The sequence below is a fragment of the Oryctolagus cuniculus genome, chromosome 10 (genome assembly GCF_964237555.1).
Source record: "Oryctolagus cuniculus chromosome 10, mOryCun1.1, whole genome shotgun sequence".
Taxonomy (NCBI): Eukaryota; Metazoa; Chordata; class Mammalia; order Lagomorpha; family Leporidae; genus Oryctolagus; species Oryctolagus cuniculus.
In genome coordinates, this window is record NC_091441.1 from 111,490,260 (window position 1) to 111,512,152 (window position 21,893).

At 45.6% G+C, this 21,893-nt stretch overlaps 1 protein-coding gene and 1 non-coding gene across 6 annotated transcripts in view; both read left to right on the forward strand.

Moving 5' to 3' along the window:
* Positions 1 to 21,893, forward strand: part of CNBP (CCHC-type zinc finger nucleic acid binding protein) — an 81,055-nt gene that overhangs the window by 40,764 nt on the left and 18,398 nt on the right. The gene's annotated exons all lie outside the window — the stretch shown is intronic.
* On the forward strand, positions 16,182 to 16,345 carry LOC127492584 (U1 spliceosomal RNA). The gene has a single exon (XR_007922092.2). It is a non-coding gene; the product is annotated as a U1 spliceosomal RNA (small nuclear RNA).

The following is a 21,893-nucleotide window of genomic DNA, read 5'->3' on the forward strand; positions in this document are numbered from 1 at the left end:
TCCACCGCTGGTTTCTTCCCTAAATGCTCACAAAAGCCAAGACTGGGCCAGGCCGAGGCCAGGAACTCAATCTGGGTGCACATTATCATGAAGCTTCTGGATCAGAAGCAGAGGAACCAGGACTTGAGCCCAGGCACTCCAGTATGGGAAATGGGCATCCCAGGGACAGAAATGACTATCGTGCCAAATACCTACCCCTCTTCTTTTTTTAAAAAAAATATTTATTTATTTATTTATTTATTTGAAAAGCAGTGCAACAAAGAGGGGGAGAGAGATCTTCCAACCACTGGTTCACTGCCCAAATGGTTGCAATAGCAAAATCTGGGCCAGGAGAAGCCAGGAGCCAGGAACTCTATCCTAGTCTCCCACTATGATGGCAGGGGCCTAAGTACTTGGTCCATCTTCCACTGCCTTCTGAAGTGAATTAGCAGGGAGCTGGATCTGAAGTGGAGCAGCTGGGACTCAAACCAATGCTCTGACAAGGGATGCTGGCATTGTAAGAGGCAGCTTAATCCACTGTGCCACAATGCTGACCCCTTATTTTTTTGTCTTAACTGTAGTATATCTGGAATCATTCAAGTACATCCTGCTCATGGTTTTGAAATATTGTTACTTTTTATTCATTTTAAAAAAGATTTATTTATTTATTTGGTAGGCAGAGTTACAGACAGAGAGAGGAGAGACAGAGATAGAGGTCTTTCATCTGCTGGTTCATTCCCCAAATGGCTGCATTGGCCGGAACTGTGCTGATCTGAAGCCAGGGGCCAGGAGCTTTTTCCCAGTCTCCCATGTGGGTACAGGAGCCCAAGGACTTGGGCCATTTTCTACTGCTTTCCCAGGCCATAGCAGAGAGCTGGATCAGAAGTGGAGCAGCCAGGACTCGAACCGGCACCCATATGGGATGCTGGTGCTTCAGGCCAGGGTGTTAACCCACTGCACTGGGGGTGGGGGGGCAATAGTTATCTTGAATAGTTATCTTGAATTTAAGATAACAATAGCTATCTCATCTTGAATATTCCCAGGAATGTTGATAAAGCCATTAACTTTTACTTTTCACAATTTAGACATTTAAAAGTAATCTCTTGGCCTGGCGCCGCGGCTCACTAGGCTAATCCTCTGCCTTGAGGCGCTGGCACACCGGGTTCTAGTCCTGGTCAGGGCGCCAGATTCTGTCCCGGTTGCCCCTCTTCCAAGCCAGCTCTCTGCTGTGGCCAGGGAGTGCAGTGGAGGATGGCCCAAGTCCTTGGGCCCTGCACCCCATGGAAGACCAGGAGAAGTACCTGGCTCCTGCCATCGGATCAGCACGGTGCACCAGCCGCAGCGCGCCGGCCGCGGCGGCCATTGGAGGGTGAACCAACAGCAAAGGAAGGCCTTTCTCTGTTTCTCTCTCTCACTGTCCACTCTGCCTGTCAAAAAAAAAAAAAAAAAAGTAATCTCTTTTAAAAAATGTGTTTGGGAGGCATGGAGAGATAGAGACAGATAAGCAGGCAGAGCAAGCTTCCACCCACTGAGTTCACTGAGTTCAGTCTACAAATGTCTACAATTGTCAGGGTGGGGCCAGGGCGGGGCCAGGAGCCAGGAACACAATCTAGGTCTACCATGTAAGTGGCAAGTACTCAAATATTTGAGCCATCACCTCTGCCTCCCACAGTCTTCTTCCACAAGAAGTTGGAATCAGGAGCTGGAGTTGGGAATTGAACCCAGGTATTCAGATTTGAAACTTGGGCATTTTAACCACTAAGCTATGCCTGCCCTGAGGGTGATCTTTACATTTGTTCAAAATCAGTAAATGGCCATGATATTTTACATACATATGACTATCAAATACATTATAGAAATACAGAGGAAAAACACAGTCTTTTTCTGATAATTGTTTTTTAGAGGTGTCAGCAGTGACTGCTTTACTTCACCTTGATTAATTTACAACAGGAGGAGTTGATAGAATTAGTGTACTTAGAAAATATCATGTGACAAATATACAGATAATATTAAAATAATAAAACATCAAATATTTTATATATTGCCGTTTTCTTGTAGTCTACAGATTTCCTTGCACCCATTAATGCATATTTTTAATAAAGAGTTACATAATACAATAAAATCTATGACCCTGAGATACTTTTTATATGGACTCTGCAGACTCATTGGTATTTATTTCTCAGAAACACAGTTCCAGAACATGGGCTGATTATCTGAGAGCCTACCGGATAAAGGAAAATATCTAAAAGCAAACAATGTTTATAGTTGCTCTGACTCAGCACAATTTAGATTCTCTTTTTGGCAAAGAAAACTAAACAACGCTCTGCTACTTCTCAGCGGTCAATAGGGAGAGCTTTGAGCTCCTTGTCCAAAGCATCATCATCGTTGCATAGGCAGCCTCTGGAGTTAGCGGCCAGGGCCCAGTGTGGCAGGCTGAGCTGGGGGCTCCTCTCAGCTGTCTTGTCCCTTCTGGTCGCCTCCATGCGCTTGTTGGCAACATCCGGGCTGAGCTGTGTTGTTGTTTTAATCTGAAACCCAGTGAACACATAACAGTCCATACAGGGACTTCAAAAGGAAAGAAATTCTCATCTGTTCTACAGTACGGATGAACCTTGAGGACATCATGCTAAGTGAAATAAGCCAGACGCAAGAAAACACATACAAGGATTCCACTTGGGTGAGGTCCGCAGAGTAGTCAGATTCACAGAGAGGGGGCTGGGAGCTGGGGAATGGGGCGTGAGTATAGGTGATGGTGCTAATGGTTGTATAAAGTCGGAATGTGCTGAATGTCACTGAACTGCACACTTACAAGTGGCAGATGTTATACTTATTTGTATTTTATACCAGTAAAGCGTTCACATAGAAAATCTACCCCAAACCCACACAAGCTTCCTATATTTAGGCCCTGGCTTATAAATAGAAATATATGTAGTTTTCCCTCACTGAATGCTGACCGTTTCAAACAAACAAAAAATCAGTTTAAAATGCAATAAGGTAGAGATTTAAGGGTTTTTAAAAAAAGCAGCAAATCCTTCCAGCGTAAAGTTCCAAGTCAGACTCAGCCTCAGATGTCATTCTGCCCTATTCTATGACATAGTTAGCAATGATGGTCCCAGTCTGCCTTTGTACACCCTGTTCCTTCCAACTTAACAATCGGCCCTACACCCCGGGCCTAGGCCAGCACTGGGGAAGGAGGAAAAAACTGTGACCCAGTCCAATCGCTAGGAGCAGACAGCCCAGCGGGGGAAGTGAACCTGGGTTTCTGTGGAGCCTTTCAGCCTGGTGTCCATGGCATAGCTGATGGGATGGGAGGGTCCAGCCAGGGCTTCTCCTGCTGAGGGGTTTGCAATTTTTAAACTCGAGGATGAGTGATTCATCCAAGAGGTGGAGTGTGCGGTCTTCCTAGTAGAGTAGAAGGATGTGCAAGGGGCCGGCGCTGTGGCATAGCAGGTAAAGCTGCCGGCTGCAGTGCCGACATCCCATATGGCCACCAGTTTGAGACCAGCTGCTCCACTTCCAATTCAGCTCTCTGTTATGATCTGGGAAAGTAGTAGAAAATGGCCCAAGTCCTTGGGCCTGGGAGACCTGGGGGAAGCTCCTTGCTCCTGGCTTCAGATCGGTGCAGCTCTTGCTGTTGCGGCCAACTGGGGAGTGAACCAGCGGAAGGAAGACCTCTCTCTGCCTCTCCTCTCTCTGTATAACTCCAACTTTCAAATAAATAATAAATAAATCTTTAAAAAAAAAAAAAAAAGCATGTGTAAGCACACACAGTCAGGAAACCATCTAGAAAATGACTAGCCAGGCCGGCGCCGCGGCTCAATAGGCTAATCCTCCACCTAGCGGCGCCGGCACACCGGGTTCTAGTCCCGGTCGGGGCGCTGGATTCTGTCCCGGTTGCCCCTCTTCCAGGCCAGCTCTCTGCTGTGGCCAGGGAGTGCAGTGGAGGATGGCCCAAGTGCTTGGGCCCTGCACCCCATGGGAGACCAGGAGAAGCACCTGGTCCTGGCTTCAGATCAGCGTGATGCGCCGGCCACAGCGTGCCAGCCGTGGCAGCCATTGGAGGGTGAACCAACGGCAAAAGGAAGACCTTGGCAGACCTTTCTCTCTGTCTCTCTCTCTCACTCTCCACTCTGCCTATCAAAAAAAAAAAAAAAAAATGACTAGCCAGTGTGGCTGGAGAAGAAGCTGGAACGAGCTGGAGGGCGTGGCTGCCCCCCGACCACAGAAGCCTGCACAGACCAAGGCCTCTCTCCTGGCGTCTTGATGCACTCTTCTTCTGCAGGACCTACTCTTCTCAGTCTTTGTGTGGCCTGACCTCTGGTGACCCAGCGGCCTATGTTACTGTCATGTAGTCGTTCTGCTAAGGCACAGATCTGAGCTTTCCATGGTGGGAGGGAGGAACTCTGGTTTTCTGCCCACCTTGCTACATGGACTTCTCCTTTCTTAAGTGTGTGTGTATTTGAGTTTTGGCAAAGCTCTCTCTAGACATACCCCTTGCAGGGTAAGCTCCATGAGAGCAAGGATCTTACCCAGTACTGCTATCTCTGGTGTCTAGAACATTCCTGGCACACAGTAGGTGCTCAATGAATGTTTGCTGAAGGAGCAACAATCATGTGCCAGAGCTCTATTGCTTTTGGTTCTGCTTTATTCCTCTATTAGGTCATACCCAGTGGAATGGAGAATGTCTCTCAGTCAGCAGGATCCAGGAATTAAACAAATGCTGTTAAATGAATATATGTGGTGCCAGTGCCGTGACTCATTGGGTTAATCCTTCGCCTGCGGCGCCGGCATCCCATATGGGTGCCAGGTTCTAGTCCTGGTTGCTCCTCTTCCAGTCCAGCTCTCTGCTATGGCCCGGGAGGGCAGTGGAGGATGGCCCAGGTCCTTGGGCCCCTGCACCCCATGGGAGTCCAGGAAGAAGCACCTGGCTCCTGGCTTCGGATCAGCATAGTTCTGGCCGTGGAGGCCATTTGGGGGGTGAACCAATGGAAGGAAGACCTTTCTCTCTGTTTCTCTCTCTCACTGTCTATCTGTCAAATTTAAAAAAAAATGTGATATAAGCAGACCTGGATTCAGGGCTAATGCAGAAATAAAGAATTTCTGCTAATCTGACCTGGGCTATATTTTTTTTTTTACATTCATCTTCATGAAGAAAATTAGATTTTACTTTTTAATTCTAATCTTACTAAATTAATTATATAATTATTTAGTTTTTTCCTTTTTTTTAATTTATTTTTTTTTTTGACAGGCAGAGTGGACAGTGAGAGAGAGAGACAGAGAGAAAAGTCTTCCTTTGCCGTTGGTTCACCCTCCAATGGCCACCGCAGCTGGCGCACTGCGGCCGGCGCACCGCGCTGATCCGATGGCAGGAGCCAGGAGCCAGGTGTTTTTCCTGGTCTCCCATGGGGTGCAGGGCCCAAGCACCTGGGCCATCCTCCACTGTACTCCCTGGCCACAGCAGAGGGCTGGCCTGGAAGAGGGGCAACCGGGACAGAATCCGGCGCCCCGACCGAGACTAGAACCCGGTGTGCCGGCGCCGCTAGGCTGAGGATTAGCCTAGTGAGCCGCGGCGCCGGCCAATTATTTAGTTTTTAAAGAAGTTTAAGCCGGCGCCGCGGCTCACTAGGCTAATCCTCCACCTTGCGGCGCCGGCACACCGGGTTCTAGTCCCGGTTGGGGCGCCGGATTCTGTCCCGGTTGCCCCTCTTCCAGGCCAGCTCTCTGCTGTGGCCAGGGAGTGCAGTGGAGGATGGCCCAGGTGCTTGGGCCCTGCACCCCATGGGAGACCAGGAAAAGCACCTGGATCCTGGCTCCTGCCATCGGATCAGCACGGTGCGCCGGCTGCAGCGGCGGCCATTGGAGGGTGAACCAACGGCAAAGGAAGACCTTTCTCTCTCTGTCTCTCTCTCTCACTGTCCACTCTGCCTGTCAAAAAAAAAAAAAAAAAAAAGAAGTTTTAACTAAGATGTTCTATTTTTATACCCATTCAAATTGTATATATCTCAGTGCCTCTCAGATTGAGAAGTGTGATGTCTATCTTAGAGCCGTTGTTTTTTTTTTTTTTTTTTTTTTTATGTAATAGAGGGCCAGGGGAGATGGAACTCATATTTATTCAGTGGCTACAAAGTACCAGGTTCCAGCTGGGCACTTTTACCTATGTTAACTCATTTCATTTAAGCCTCACAAAGCCATGTGAAGCAGCAGGCGCTGTGGTGCAGCAGGTTAAGACACTGCTTGCGACACTGGCATCCTGTGTCAGAGTGCCAGTTTGAGTCTCAGCTGCTCTGCATCTGATCCAGCTCCCTGCTAATGCACCTGGGAAAGCAGCAGAAGATTGCCCAAGTACTTAGGCTCCTGCCACACATGTGAGAGACTAGCATGGAGTTCTTGGCTCCTGGCTTTAACTTGGTCCACCCATGGCTGTGGCCACCTAAGGAGTGAACCAGCGGATGGAAGCACTCTCTCTCTCTCTCTCGCTCTCTCTCTCTCTCTCCCTTTCTCTATAACTCTGACTTCTAAACAAACAAACAAACAAATAGATGGGAAGGATAGGAGTCCGGGCTGGATGTGGAAGCCCAGGATAGCAACAGCTTCCCACCCCAACATGCAGGGTCAGCCCTGAGCCCTGTTTTCTGATATTTCTCATCGTTTAAAACTTAAACATCGTCTCTTCTGTTAAACTTTCTGCCACCAGCACATTATATCACCAGATTATTTTACATCAGATTATATCATAGTGTAGCCAGCATTGCTTCAATTTACACTACTGCAAGTAAGTTTTAACTGAAAATAGGTAAAAAGGATTTAAGATACCTGCATCCCTGAAAGAACTGAAAACCTGTTCACACAAAAACTTGTACACAAATGTTCATAGTAGCATTATTTATAATAGCCCCAATGTGGAGACAACCCAAATGTTCGTCAGTTGACAAACAATAAATTTTTATGCAATGGGAGATGATTCAGCCATAAAAAGGAATGAAGTACTTGGCACGAGCGTTTGGTACAGTGGTTAGGATGGCACATGATGTGCCTACATCCCATATCACAGGTCCAGGGTTAAAATCCCAGCACTGCTCTGCTTCCAGCTTCCTGCTAATGTACCTTGTAGGTCCTTGCCACCCACATGAGAGACCCACAAGGAGTCCTGGGCTCCTGGCTTCAGCTTGGCCCAGCTTCGACTGTTGCAGGCATTTGAGGAGTGAACCAGTAGATGAAAGATCTCTCTGTCTCTCTGGTTTAAAAAAATTAAAAAGTAAATACTTTTTTTTTAAAAAAATAAAGGATGAAATACTGATACATGCTGGAACATGGAGGAACTTTCAGAGTCTTATGCTACATGGTCACATATTCTATGAGTCCACTGGTACGAAATGTCTAGAATAGGCAAATCCATAGAGAAAGAAAGTGAGTAAGTGCTTACATAGGGACGGGGGCATAAGGGAAATGTAAAGTGATTGCTAATAGATAAATGTTTCTTTTTGGGGGTAATTAAAATTAAAAACTTCTGTTTTGCAAAAGATACTCTTGAGAAAATGAGAAGATAAGGCACAGACTGGGAGAAAATATTGCAAAAACATATATCTAATAAAGAACTGTTAATCCAAAATTTACCACAAGTTCTTAAAACTAAATAAAAAGAAAATGAACAATCTAGTTAAAAAATGGGCAAGAGATTTAAAAAGGTCCCTCACCAAAGAAGATACACAGATGGCAGTTATGCCTAATAGAAGATACTCAAACAGCATGTATAATTAAGGAACTGAACTTAAAAACAATAATGAGATACCACTACACATATGTCAGATGGCCAAAATCCCAAACACTGACACCACCTAATGCTGACAAGGATGTAGAACCAAAGGACCTCTCATTCATCACTTCTTGGAAAGCAAAGTAGTTTAGCCACATTGGAAGATAGTTTGGTTTCTTACAAAAATTAGGCATATTCAGTACCTATATGAACTGGCAATCCTGCTTCTTGGTCTTTACCCAAATAACTGAAAACTTCTGATCACACAAAAACCTGCACACAGATGTGTACAGCAGTTATATCCATGATTGTCAAAACCCAGAAGCAATCAAGTTATCCTTCAGCAGGTGAATGGATAAATAAACTGTCGTCCACCCAGACGGCAGAATATCATTCAGTGATAAAAGGAAATCAGCTAGTAAGCCACGAAAAGACATGGAGGAACTACAGATGCATGTTATTAAGTGAAAGAAGCCAATCTGAAATGGCTACATCTGTATGAGTCTGGCTACACAGCGCTCTGGAGAAGGCAAAGTATAGAGAGAATGGAAGAAATAAGGGGTGTCCAGGAGTGAGGGGGAGAGGGAGGGATGAATAGGTGGAATGCAGAGATTTGGGGAGAGGTGGCAGTGAAACAACAACGTGTGATACTACAGTGGTGGTTGTGTGTCACTCTACATTTGTGCAAGCCCATCAAATGTCCGACACCCATAAAGTACGAACTTGGGGTGATAATGATGTGTAGATGGAGATTCACACTGGCTACCGATAGTTGGGGGAGGGGACTGGCACTGTGGTGCAGCAGTTTAAAGCCCCGGCTTGCAGCACCGGCAGCCGACATGGACACCGGTTCAAGTCTTGGCTGCTCCACTTCCGATCCAGCTCTCTGCTATGGCCTGGGAAGACAGTGGAGGATGGCCCAAGTCTTTGGGCCCCTGTACTTTCATGGGAGACCTGGAGGAAGCTTCTAGCTCCTAGCTTCAGATCAGCTCAGCTCTGGTTGTTGCAGCCAGTTAGGGGAGTGAACCAGCAGATGGAAGACCTCTCTCTCTGTGGCTCTACCTCTCTCAGTAACTGTCTTTCAAATAAATACATAAAATAAATCTTTAAAAAAAATAGTGGAGGAGGTAGACAGGAAATGCGTGGGATCTCCATGCTTTCTGCTCAATTTTTCTATAAAAATACTACAAAATGTTCTAGAATTAGATGGCCATGATGGTTGCATGGCTCAGTGAATATACTAAAACCTACTGAATTATATACTTTAAAAGGATAATTTTATGGTATAACAATTATGTCTCAATAAAAGTATTATTTCAAAAGGTATCTATTTCACAAGGCTGTGGTGCTGATCGAATGAGGTCACATGGCATCTTACTCACACCTGTTATAAAACTTAGCAAACACCGTTTTGTGAGTGCTTTTCTGGTTTGCGCAGACATAAACCCTCCAAAGCCTGGGCTTCATCTTTTCCATTTTGCACCATCAGTGCTTTGCTCGATTCCTGGCACTCAGAACACACTCAGTAAATGCTTAAGGAATTGCAGGTGCAAGATAAAGCAGATGAAGGACCACCGCTAACTCCAGGGCTTCTCATTTGGACAGACAGATGGGTTGTGTCTGACAGAGGCTTTAAAGTTGGAAGCAGGTTTGGTTTTGTTAATTTGTATGTTGAATAAAGTATATTCTGGTTTAGACAAGTTGTATTTGAGTACTTTTTTAGCATGCCTGTGTTTACTTATCCAAAGTTTAATTAAAAAAATATATATCTATGTAGGTCCCTGGGGTGGGTGTTATGGCACAGCAGGTTAAGCTGCCATTTTGGTGCCTGCATCCCATTTTGGAATGTTTGGTTCCAGGATAGCCACAGCTTCCAAAACAACTTGACACAAATGCACCTGGAAGGCAACAGATGATGACCCAATTGCCTGGATCCTTGCCACCCATGTAGGAGACCCAGATAAAGCTCCTGGCTCCTGGTATCAGTCTGGTGCAGCACTGACTGGCTGTTGAAGGCATTTGGAAAATGAGCCAGAAGATGGAAGATCTCTCTCTACCTTTATAAATAAATGAATGAATGAATAAATAAATAAATCTTAAAAAAATATGGGTCTCAAGCTCAAAAAATAGGGGTGAAGTGAAGTTAGAAAATATGTAGACAGTCACAGGTTGTAAACCAGTGGCCTGGGGGCCAAATCTTTGCTACTAATGGGCTTCACTTGACCAGAACAGGTTTTCTTTTCTCTCTCTCTCTCTCTTTTTTTTTTTTTTGGTAAGTTGTCAACGATTGAAAATTAGATTCCTCAACAATATAAAAAATTTAAACTTGTGTAGAAACATCAGGCATCTGACAACCCTAATCCCATGTTCTCCAAAGGCAACAATGAACTGGAGCAGGTTTTGTTCCAGTCACTTATATTCTACTGCACCTGAAGTTATTTCCATTGCCTCCTTTCATTTGAGATAGTCGGTCATTGCAAAAGGGAGATTATGTAAAGGTGAGGACGGAGATGGGCCAAGAACAGACCCATCAAGAACAAGAACAATTAAACATTAAGAGGCCATGGTGGGCGTTTTGCTTAGTGGTTAAGATACCTTCATCCCATATTGAAATGTCTGGGTTCAATTCCCTTCTCCAGCTCCTGACTCCAGCTTCCTGCCAATGCAGACTCTGGGAGGCAGCAGGGCTGGTTCAAGTGATTGAGTTCCTGCCACCCACATGGGAGACCTAGACTGGGTTCCTGGCTCCTGGCTCTGGTCCTAGCCCAGCACTGGCTGTTGGGGGAGTTTGGGGAGTGAACCAGTGTATCAGAACTCTGTTTCTCTCTCAATAAAAAAAAAAAAAAATGAAAAACAAATTGGTCTGGCCCCAGTTAAAAACAACACACACACCTGGAGACAGGCATGGCAGCAGGTCTCTGTTAGCTGGTCCTTCTACTCTGTGCCCTTTTCTGTCTCCCTAAGGGCTGATTAGCTTGACTTCTTGTCTTGTGGCTTTATCAAGAGGCTAATCATAGCTGGCCTTGAAGGAAGATCCTTGTACCTGGAACTCTTTCCCACACTCCTTTTATTCTTTATCAGCACAAAGTTCTTAGAAACCGGAAATTCAAAGTAACTATTCTCATTCATTCTGATGAAAGTCTTGAATAGCAAGGGTGATTAAGATAAGACGTCTTGAGGCATTTTACCAAAATTAACTGACTAAAAATGTTGGAGAACCATTGCTCTGTCACATAGGGTAAATATGACTGAAGTATGATTATTCCTTCTAGGGTCTTGTTTTCTGATATAACCATAACAATATATGAATAACACCTCACCATATTAAAAAGTACTTTATATATACATTATGATAACTATCTCATGAGGAAGTGTCAACCCTCTCATTGCATGGTCGTTTCATTTAAAAACTGTTCCTATGAACATCCACCCTGCAGAATCTGGGTCCTGTTTACAGAATCATTGCAAACGCCAGCACAAAGCACAAGCCAACTGCTGTCACAAGCAAATCAAGAAAAAGCCTATAGAAAATGCCTTGTCCTAGTGACTCTTGAGTGCAGTGTGATAAACGCTGGGTCTCAGGATGATGAACAAATTGAGTGATCTCAGGTGTGATGCCGAGAGGGGAAAAGAAATGTTCATTCGTTCAGTGATAACTCATTGAAGGCTTATGTTAAGGTACTCTGTTAGATAACAAGAGTATGAAAATTGGTAAGTCCTTGTCTACCCTGGACCTTGTAGGGTCTGCAGTTTAGAATCATATAATTAGGGACCAGTGTTGTGGCTTAGCCAGTAAAGCCACTGCCTACAATGCCGGCATCCCATATGGGCACCGGTTCATGTCCCAGCCACTTCACTTCCAATCCAGCTCCCTGGTAATGGCCAGGAAAAGCAGCAGAAGATGGCTCAAGGTCTCTCCACAGGGGAGACCTAGAAACTCTGGGCTCCTGGCTTCAGCCTGGCCTAGCCTTGGCCGTTACAGCCATTTGGAGAATGAACCAGTGGATGGAAGATGTTTCTCTCTCTCTCTCTCTCCCTCCCTCTCTGTAACTCTGACTTTCAAATAAGTAAATCTTTAAAAAAAATGATAAAATGATGATATTTGCTTTCAAAGGGTTCACTGTAGTTTTCATTTTCAGAGTTGCAATTTTTTCTTAATGTAGATCTTAAAATATACTTTTATCTGTTTTAAAATATTTATTTATTTATTACAATTTATTTATTTATTTGAAAGTCAGAGTTACACAGAGAGAGAAGGAGACACACACAGAGAGAGAGAGAGAGAGAGAGAGAGAGAGAGAAGTCTTTCATCAGCTGGTTCACTCTCAATTGGCCACGATAGCCAGAGCTGTGCTGATCCGAACCCAGCAGCCAGGAGCTTCTTCCAGGTCTCCCATGTGGGTGCAGGGGCCCAAGAACTTGGGCCATCTTCTACTGCTTTCCCAGGCTATAGCACAGAGCTGGATCAGAAGTGGAACAGCTGGGTCTTGAACTGGCACCCATATGGGATGCTGGTGCTTCAGGCCAGGGCAGTAACATGCTGTGGCACAGTGCGGCCCCCTATTTATTTATTTGAGAGTCATAGTTACAGACTGAGAGAGGGAGAGACACAGAGAGAGGTCTTCCATCCACTGTTCACTCCCCAAATGGCCACAATGTCTGGGGCTGGGCTGATCCAAAGTCAAGAGCCAGGAGCTTCTTGGGGTCTCCCATGTGGGTGCAGGGGCCCAAGCACTTGGGTCATCTTCCACTGCTTTCCCAGGCCTTTAGCAGGGAGCTGGATTGGAAGTGGAGCAGCTGGGACTTGAACCGGTGCCCATATGGACTTGAACTGGTGCCCAAATGGGATGCCAGAACCACAGGCAGAGGATCAGCCTACTACGCCACAGCACCTGCTCCAACACCTTTGTCTTTTATCCCCATATAAACTAACTTTCCATACTATCCTTTATAATTTGAATAAATAAAGTGAATAAAAAGTGAAAAAGGGTATGTATACGTGATATGAGGAAATGGCCCCTCATTAGCTCCTCTGTGAAATGGGCCTTAATATGTTACCATACTAATGTGATTACATTCCAGATGGTGACTTGACCAGTGTGTTCTACTGGTTAAGAAAGTTAAATACTGTGTTATAGAGGAGGTGAAAGCCGGTAAGCACCCAACTGTGACATTTCTCCTGGTGATAAATGGCAGCACTGGAGGAGACTTGACATGCGACTAATGCCATGTCAGGTGACCTAGAGTTGATGCTGTACTGTACACCACCTTAAGGCATCCCATGCATCCCACCCTGTGAGAAGATACTGGGCTAGGACACCAAGGCCTCTTTACCTAGTACGTCCTAAGATACACATTCATCTTACTTCAGGAAGTTGTGCGAGAATCTGTGTGGTTTCTATAGGGACTAAATAAGATAACAAAGGTGAAGCTACCCTGGATAGCACAGCACATAACAATCTCTCAATAAATGCTGGTTGAGTTTTTAGGTACAAACAATAAAGTGCTATGGAAACACAGGTTATTATTCTCCTAGCGTGCTTTGGTTAATAAAATGGTAATCCCCGCTGGACTGGGGCTGGTCAACCTTGAAGACAGAAGGAAGCAGTCCTGATTCACCCAAGATGTCCCTAGGAAAGTAGATATGAGACCAAAAGGAAAAAAAAGCAAAAAAAAGATCCTATTAAGCTCCCCATTTAAGTTTTTCCAACACTGTCTTTGAATTCTCTGTGACCCAAAGAAAATTTTCTTTTGGATAAATCTTCAACATTTAGAGTCAGTTTTAGTTCTTTGAGAATATTGCATCAAAGGAGGAAGCCAAAATCTAAAAAAGGGAAAAAATTACTTACAATCATTCATCAAATGCAGTAGGAATATTATGATTGCCTATTCATATGTCAAAAAAATTCCTTTATATGTAATGAATCAATGTAGAAAGGGGATTTCATGACTTAGATGTATGACATTCACAGAATCTGATCTTAATCTTTTACTTTGCAAAGTATTCTGGAATTCACAACGCATTTTTTATGTATTATACTTTATATAATCCTTACCACAGCCCCCCCCTTTTTTTTTTTTTTGACAGGCAGAGTGGAGAGTGAGAGAGAGAGACAGAGAGAAAGGTCTTCCTTTGCCGTTGGTTCACCCTCCAATGGCCGCCGCGGCTGGTGCACCACGCTGATACGATGGCAGGAGCCAGGTGCTTCTCCTGGTCTCCCATGGGGTGCAGGGCCCAAGCACTTGGGCCATCCTCCACTGCACTCCCTGGCCACAGCAGAGAGCTGGCCTGGAAGAGGGGCAACCGGGACAGAATCCAGCGCCCCGACCGGGACTAGAACCCGGTGTGCCGGCGCCGCTAGGTGGAGGATTAGCCTATTGAGCCGCGGCGCCGGCCACCACAGCCCTTTAAAAGTATCTACAGCCAGTGGTGGGCATTGTAGTACAGCTGTTAGGACACTGCTTGGGGCGCCCACATACCACATCCCAGTGCTTGGGTTCAAGTTCCCACTCTACTTCCCCTACAGCATTCCTGCTGATGCACAAGCTGGGAGGCAGCTGGTGATGGCTCAGGTACTTGCATCCCTGGCACATGTCCCTCCCGCACGGGAGACCAGGACTGAGTTCTGGGCTCCTGGCTTTGGCTTGGCCCAGGCCTGGCTGTTGTGGGCATTTGGAGATGAACCAGCAGATGGAAGATTTCTTTGTCTGCTTCTCTCTCTCTCTTTCTTGTTCTGCCTGTCACATAAATTGAATAAACACAACTTTAAAAGAATGCATCCAAAACCTCTTTTCCTTAACATTGTTTGTATCATATAGGTGTAAATCTTATGCCCTTAGAAATCCCATTACTTGCCTCTATGTATTTGCTGTGTTTTGTGGGGGGGGGGGGAATTATAAGAAAATTTGTATATCAGTTTCTTCATGAATAATTTGGGGCATTTCAATATTTATATAAATAACCTAGTCAAGGTAATTTTGTCTAGTGAGTGTTTTATCAGGTAATTTATTAAAATGAGAGCTAAATTTTGAGTTGTTAGCTCAGCTCTGAGACTGACTGCAAATGCTGAGCTGCAGCTGGCCTCCCTCCATACAGATCAGAAGGACAATTCACTGAGCTCAGTAGGACAGTATTGGCTGTGCCAGCTTGTACAATCCACAATTCTATGGCCAGGACTGCAGAATCTCTGCTTCTGCTTCCATCAAGGGAGAAAACAGAAGCAGTTAACAGATGAGAAAGCAAGAAAAGAAAAAGCCTGGCCATGACCTGGTTTGTCCAAAAGCTATTCCCCTTTCAAAGTCACTTTCTGAGCATGGACCCGACCAGAATAATCAGCATTCACTGTGGCTGGCTGAAGGGTGAGTCAGGATTCTAAATTCTGGCTTCAGTGCCCGGCCAAATGGAAGCACCAGCGAAGGAAGGAGTACATCATGATGTCAGCAGTTTCTGAGGGCTGGTCAAAATGCTGCAAAACAGGGCTGGTTCTGTGATGCAATAAATATATCTGAATGTCTCCTGCCCCCAAATCAGGCAAAGGATTAAATCTAAGGCTCCCCTGCCCCATCCTCCAAACCTAAGGCCCTCGGCATCAGCTGGTAGAAGTTTTGATATGTTCTACCTAGCACCTAACATGTCACCAGTTAAGGCATTTTACTTAACAATGCCAAAGAAATGCTATGATGTGTGGTGCAGCAGCCTTCACAAACTCAGTCTGGGCAGCCCCAAATGAAACCCCTTGCTCACTTCATCAAGGATCCAAATCCAAGTTTCACTAATTCTTTTATCAAGTCCTAAACTTTACAGCACTTGGGGAGACGATAATCACTAAAATGTTAAAACTTCATATAACTAATAGAGGATTCATATCCAGAAAATAATAAAGCCTCTTACTGGGGGATGGCATTGTGGTGTAGAGGGTAAAGCCACTGCCTGCAATGCTGGCAAATGATATGGGCACCGGTTTGGATCCTGGCTGCTCCACTTCTGATCCAGCTCCCTGCTAATGGCCTGGGAAAAGCAGTGAAGGATGATCCAAGTGTTTGGGCCCCTTCCTCATGGGAAACCAGATGAAGCTCCTAGCTTCAGCTTGGCTAGACCCCAGCTGTTGCAGCCATCTGGGGAGTGAACCAATAGATGGAAAATTTCTCTTACTGTCTCTTCCTCGCTCTCTGTAACTCTTTCAAATAAATAAATCTTTAAAACAAGAAATAGAAAAACCTCTTACAAACTCCTAAGAAAAAAGGTAAGCAACTTAATAGAACAAATGAGGAAAATAGGCCCAATAAGCTTGAATCCTACAAAACATATGAAGGGACAGATGTTCAACACCACCTGTAATCTAGGAAGTGCTCCCTGAAAAAACAAGACACCAAATGGAAAATTTTCATTCACATCCAAACCTGCCACTGATGTTCATAGCAGCTTTGTAATAGTCAAAAACGGGAACTAATACTTACCTGGTAGGGGAGACACCATGATCACGCAGGTGGTTTTCCTGGGGCACGGCTCATCCATTGCACTGCAGATGTGCTGACCCCTGCGATCTTCCCAAATGTGAGAAACTCAACAACATAATTTGTGGTAGTGGGGGACTACGTTCACACTCTCCTCTAAAACACAATAAACTGGAACTATCGCACAGGTCCTTCAGTAAGTGTTAGTTGAACAAACTTGGGTCTCTCCTTGTCTTGGAATACCAGCATTAAAAGGCATGGACTATTGATCCATGCAGCTTGGATGTCTCCCCAGGGAATTACGCTGCACCAAAAAAATTAATTTCAAAAGATTATATCCTACATGATTTAATTTACATAACATTTCTGAAAGGAAAAAATTTTAGAAATGAAGAACAAGGATGAGAGAGGAGGGGAATAGAAGGGAAATCGGCATGACTGCAAGAAGGCACCAGGTATGATTCTTGTACTGCAACTGCTCTGTATGCTGAGTGGAGGCAGATACATAGGCTGTGAGACAGAAGCATTTCAGAGTAAATTGCCTACACTCAGACATACACAAATGAGTACAAATGGGAGAAATCTGAACTAAAACAGTGGACTATTCCAATTTTTATATTCTGGTTGTGACACTGCTCTATATTTTTGTAAGAATTACCATTGGAGGAGCTGGGTAATGTTTGGGATGACCGAGTATTATTACTATTATTTTTAAATTTTTTTATTTTTCTTATTTGTATTTTTATTTTTTTGATAGGCAGAGTGGACAGTGAGAGACAGAGAGAAAGGCCTTCCTTTGCCGTTGGTTCACCCTCCAATGGCTGCCGCGGCTGGCACATTGTGGCCGGCATACCGCGCTGATCCGATGGCAGGAGCCAGGTACTTATCCTGGTCTCCCATGGGGTGCAGGGCCCAAGCACTTGGGCCATCCTCCACTGCACTCCCTGGCCACAGCAGAGAGCTGGCCTGGAAGAGGGGCAACCGGGACAGAATCCGGCACCCCGACCGGGACTAGAACCCGGTGTGCCAGCGCCGCAAGGCGGAGGATTAGCCTATTGAGCCGCGGCGCCAGCCTTATTTTTCTTTTATTTTAACATTTTATTTATTTGTGGGGCCAGTGTTGTGGCACAGCAGGTTAAGCTGCTGTCCGCAGTGCCTGCATCCCATATGGGTGCCAGTTCAAGTCCTCGCTGCTCCACTTCCAATCCTGCTCCCTGCTAATGTGCCTGGGAAAGCAGTGGAAGATGGCCCAAGTCCTTGGGCCCCTGCACCCATGTGTGGGAGACTCAGAAGAAGCTCCTGGCCGGCGCCACGGCTCACTAGGCTAATCCTCCGCCTAGTGGCGCCGGCACACCGGGTTCTAGTCCTGGTCCGGGCGCCGGATTCTGTCCCGGTTGCCCCTCTTCCAGGCCAGCTCTCTGCTATGGCCAGGGAGTGCAGTGGAGGATGGCCCAGGTGCTTGGGCCCTGCACCCCATGGGAGACCAGGAAAAGCACCTGGCTCCTGGCTCCTGCCATCAGATCAGCGCGGTGCGCCGGCCGCGGCGGCGATTGGAGGGTGAACCAACGGCAAAGGAAGACCTTTCTCTCTCTCTCTCTCTCTCACTGTCCACTCTGCCTGTTAAAAAAAAAAAAAAAAAGAAGAAGAAGAAGAAGGTCCTAGCTCCTGGCTTTGGCCTGGCTTAGCCCTAGCTGTTGTGGCCATTTTGGTGGTGAACCAGTGGATGAAAGATCTCTCTCTCTCTCTCTCTCTCTCTCTCTCTCTCTGTAACTCTGACTTTCAAATACATAATTAATTCTTTTTTTTTAAATTTTTTTGACAGGCAGAGTGGACAGTGAGAGAGACAGAGAGAAAGGTATTCCTTTTGCTGTTGGTTCACCCTCCAATGGCCGCCGCGGCCGGCGCGCTGCGGCTGGCACACCGCGCTGATCCGATGGCAGGATCCAGGTACTTATCCTGGTCTCCCATGGGGTGCAGGGCCCAAGTACTTGGGCCATCCTCCACTGCACTCCCTGGCCATAGCAGAGAGCTGGCCTGGAAGAGGGACAACCGGGACAGAATCCGGCGCCCCGACCGGGACTAGAACCCGGTGTGCCGGTGCCGTAAGGCAGAGGATTAGCCTGGTGAGCTGCGGCGCCGGCCATAATTAATTCTTAGAAATTATTTATTTGCAAGACAGAAGGAGAGAAAGAGAAAGAGTAAGAAAGATACACCTTCCATCTGATGGTTCCCTCTCCAAATGCCTGCAACAGATGGAACTGGACCAGGCTGAAGCCAGGAACCAGGAGCTCCATCAGTCTGTCATGTGGGTGGCAGGGACTCAAGTACTTGAACTTTTATCTGCTGTCTCTAAGGGTGTGCATTAGCAGGAAGCTGGAATCAGAAGTGGAGCTGGAACTCAAACCCAGGACTGTGATATGGGATGTGGGTGTCCCTAGCAGTACTGAACTGCTATGCCAAAAACCCCTCCCTATATTATTTCTTTCAACTGGAAATGAATCTACAATTATCTCAATAAAAATATTAAAGAAAGATACCATGTTTCACCCATCAGATTGGCAAGACAAAAAGAAATCCTCATAGTCTGAAGTGTTGTCAAAAGAGAAAAAAAAAATAAAATGTTGGCCAGGATGTGAGGAACATGTTGCCCTTGCCCACTGCTGCTGGGAGTACAATTTGGTATGGCCACTTTTGATAGTAATATAACAGGCAACCAATAAAACTTAAAACACATACCCTTCCCTGCTCAGCGTTCTTCAGAGTGTACATTCCCTAGGGAAATTCTCCCAGCTAGTCCTGAAGGGATGTGTACAGAAGAGTGCTTATTATAATATTGTTTATAAAAGCAAAGTGTAGAAATACTGTAACTAGCCTGTAATCAGGGAATGGAGATTGTTTATAATACGTAGCATGATAAGGAGCTTCTCTAGAAGTACAGGTAAAAACAGACAAGACAAACTTCCTGGTTCATATATCTTAAATGTAGTAGTAAGGAAACATAAATAAAAAAGCAAATAAATATGATACTGTTTATGTAAAAAATTTTAAATGTGAAGTATGGTTTAAGATCTCAGTATCAAACATATATTAGTGTATAAATACATTTATTTATATAATGTTAAAAACAGACCAGAAGGATATACAGCTATCCCTCAGTATTTATAGAAGAACAGTTCCAGGACCCCCTCTAGTACCAAAATCTTCTGATGCTCCATTCCATAAAATAGCATTGTATTTGCATAAAACTCATGCACATGCCCCACCCATACTTTAAATCATCTCTAGATTACCTGCAATAGCTAATACAATATGAATGCTATGGAAATAGTCCTTATAATGTATTGTTTAGGGAATAATGACAAGACAAACAGTTTGTACTAGTTCAGTACAGATGCAAGGCCTAACTACATAGGTATACAATCCAAGATTGGTTGAATCCAAGGATTTGGAATGCATTAAGATGGAGGACCGATACTTCTCTGTCTCTCTCTCTGTCTGTGACTGCCTTTCAAATAAATAAATAAATAAATAATTTTTTAAAAAAAGATTTATGGGCTGGCGTTATGGCATACCAGGTAAAGCCACTGCCAAGGTTGCTGGTCTCCCATATGGGCACTGGATAGAGTCCCAACTGCTCTACTTCAGTTGCAGCTCCCTGCTAATTAGCATGGGAAAGCAGTAGAGGATGGCCCAAGTGCTTGGGCTCCTGCACCCACGAGGGAGTTTTGGAAGAAGCTCCTGGCTTCTGGCATCAGACTGGCCTAGCTCCAGCTGTTGTGGTAACTTGAGAGAGTGAACCAGCAGATGAAAGATCTCTCTCTCCTTCTCCTCCTCTCTTTCTGTCACTCGGACTTAGAGAGAGGGAGACAGAAAGTGGTCTTCTATTCACTGGTTTACTCCCAAATGGCTGCACCAGCTGAGGAAGCCAGGAGCCAGGAACTCCATCTGGGTCTCCCTTGTGTATAGAAGGGACCTAACTACTTGAGCCATCATCTGCTCTTCCTAAGTGCCTTAGCAGGTAGCAGGATCAGAAGCAGAATAGCTAAGACTCAAACCAGCATGCCAACATGGGATGCAGGTGTCCCAGGCAGAGTCATAACCCACTGCACAACAAAAGCCTGCATCTGCCCTTTTATTTTTTTTTATTTTTATTTTTTTGACAGGCAGAGTGGACAGTGAGAGAGAGAGAGAGAGAGAGAGAGAGAGAAAGGTCTTCCTTTGCCGTTGGTTCACCCTCCAATGGCCGCCGCTGCAGCTGGCGCACCGCGCTGATCCGATGGCAGGAGCCAGGATCCAGGTGCCTTTCCTGGTCTCCCATGGGGTGCAGGGCCCAAGCACCTGGGCCATCCTCCACTGCACTCCCTGGCCATAGCAGAGAGCTGGCCTGGAAGAGGGGCAACCGGGACAGAATCCGGCGCCCCAACCGGGACTAGAACCCGGTGTGCCGGCGCCGCAAGGTGGAGGATTAGCCTATTGAGCCACGGCGCCAGCCTGCCCTTTTATTTTTTTAAAAAAGATTTATTTATTTGAGAGGCAGAGTTAGAGAGAGGGAGAGACAGAGAGAGAGGTCTTCCATCCACTGGTTCATTCCCTAAATGGCTGCAATGGCCAGAGCTGGGCCGATCCAAAGTCAGGAGGCAGGAGCTTCTTCTGGGTCTCCCATGTGGGTGCAGGGACCCAAGCACTTGGGCCATACTCTGCTGCTTTCCCTGGTACATTAGCCTGGAGCTGGATCGGAATTGGAGCTGCTGAGACTCGAACCAGTTCCCATAATCAGTGCCCATATGGGATGCCTATGCTGGAGGTGGCAGCTTTACCCGCTGCGCCACAGGCCCATAACATTTTGCTTAAGCATATGGGCTGCTGGTGTTTGAAACCTGCCCTGTCATTCACTTTCTGACCTTGGGCAGATAATTAAACTCTGAACCTTTTCCTCATGGGGATATTAAAGTACTTATCTCTAGGGCAGTCTTGTGGCACAGCAGGTTAAGCTGCCATTTGGGAGGCCCGAAAGTGAAAACTTTTAACAAGGTTCTAGACAATGCCTCGCATATAGAAATCAGTCAATCATACTAAACAATAATAACAGGCAGCATTTTAATGGTAATTCTTTTATGCCATGCTGTTATATAACAGTTTTGTATATGTGATATTAATAACTAGCTCTTGTTAGTGTTCCTGATTGCCATTTCAGGATCTGGCTTAGTAAACCCTGGTTTTGCTTCGGAAGCAGGCAGGAGATGTGGAAATATCCACGTACTGAGCCCGAGTTGCATCCTTTCCAAGTCAAGTCACAGAGCACCACTGTCCTGCTGGCAGAGGAACCGGACCTGGAAGGGCTGACATGATACCATCACAGTCTAACAGCAAAATCTAGGGCTTCTGCTCCACACTCAGCCATTTAATCAGAAATTAAGAGCTGGCAGATATTGCTGCTCCACTGGTACCCATTCTAAGGAATCCTGAATCATGCTGAATCAGAGAAGTTCAGCCGGTCCCCTCTCCGGACACTTGATAGTTACTTATGGTCCTTGTCATCCTGCAGGTTCTTCAGCAGCAACGTCTCTGGCTTAGTAGCCACTCTGGTAACCCCACTCTGGGTAAGACTGAAAGGCTGAACAGGGATAAAACACAGCTCCGAGGGAAGGGAATGTGACAGGAACCTTTCTTCAAATAGCATTGGCAGTTTTGAGTTAGCTGGCTTTTC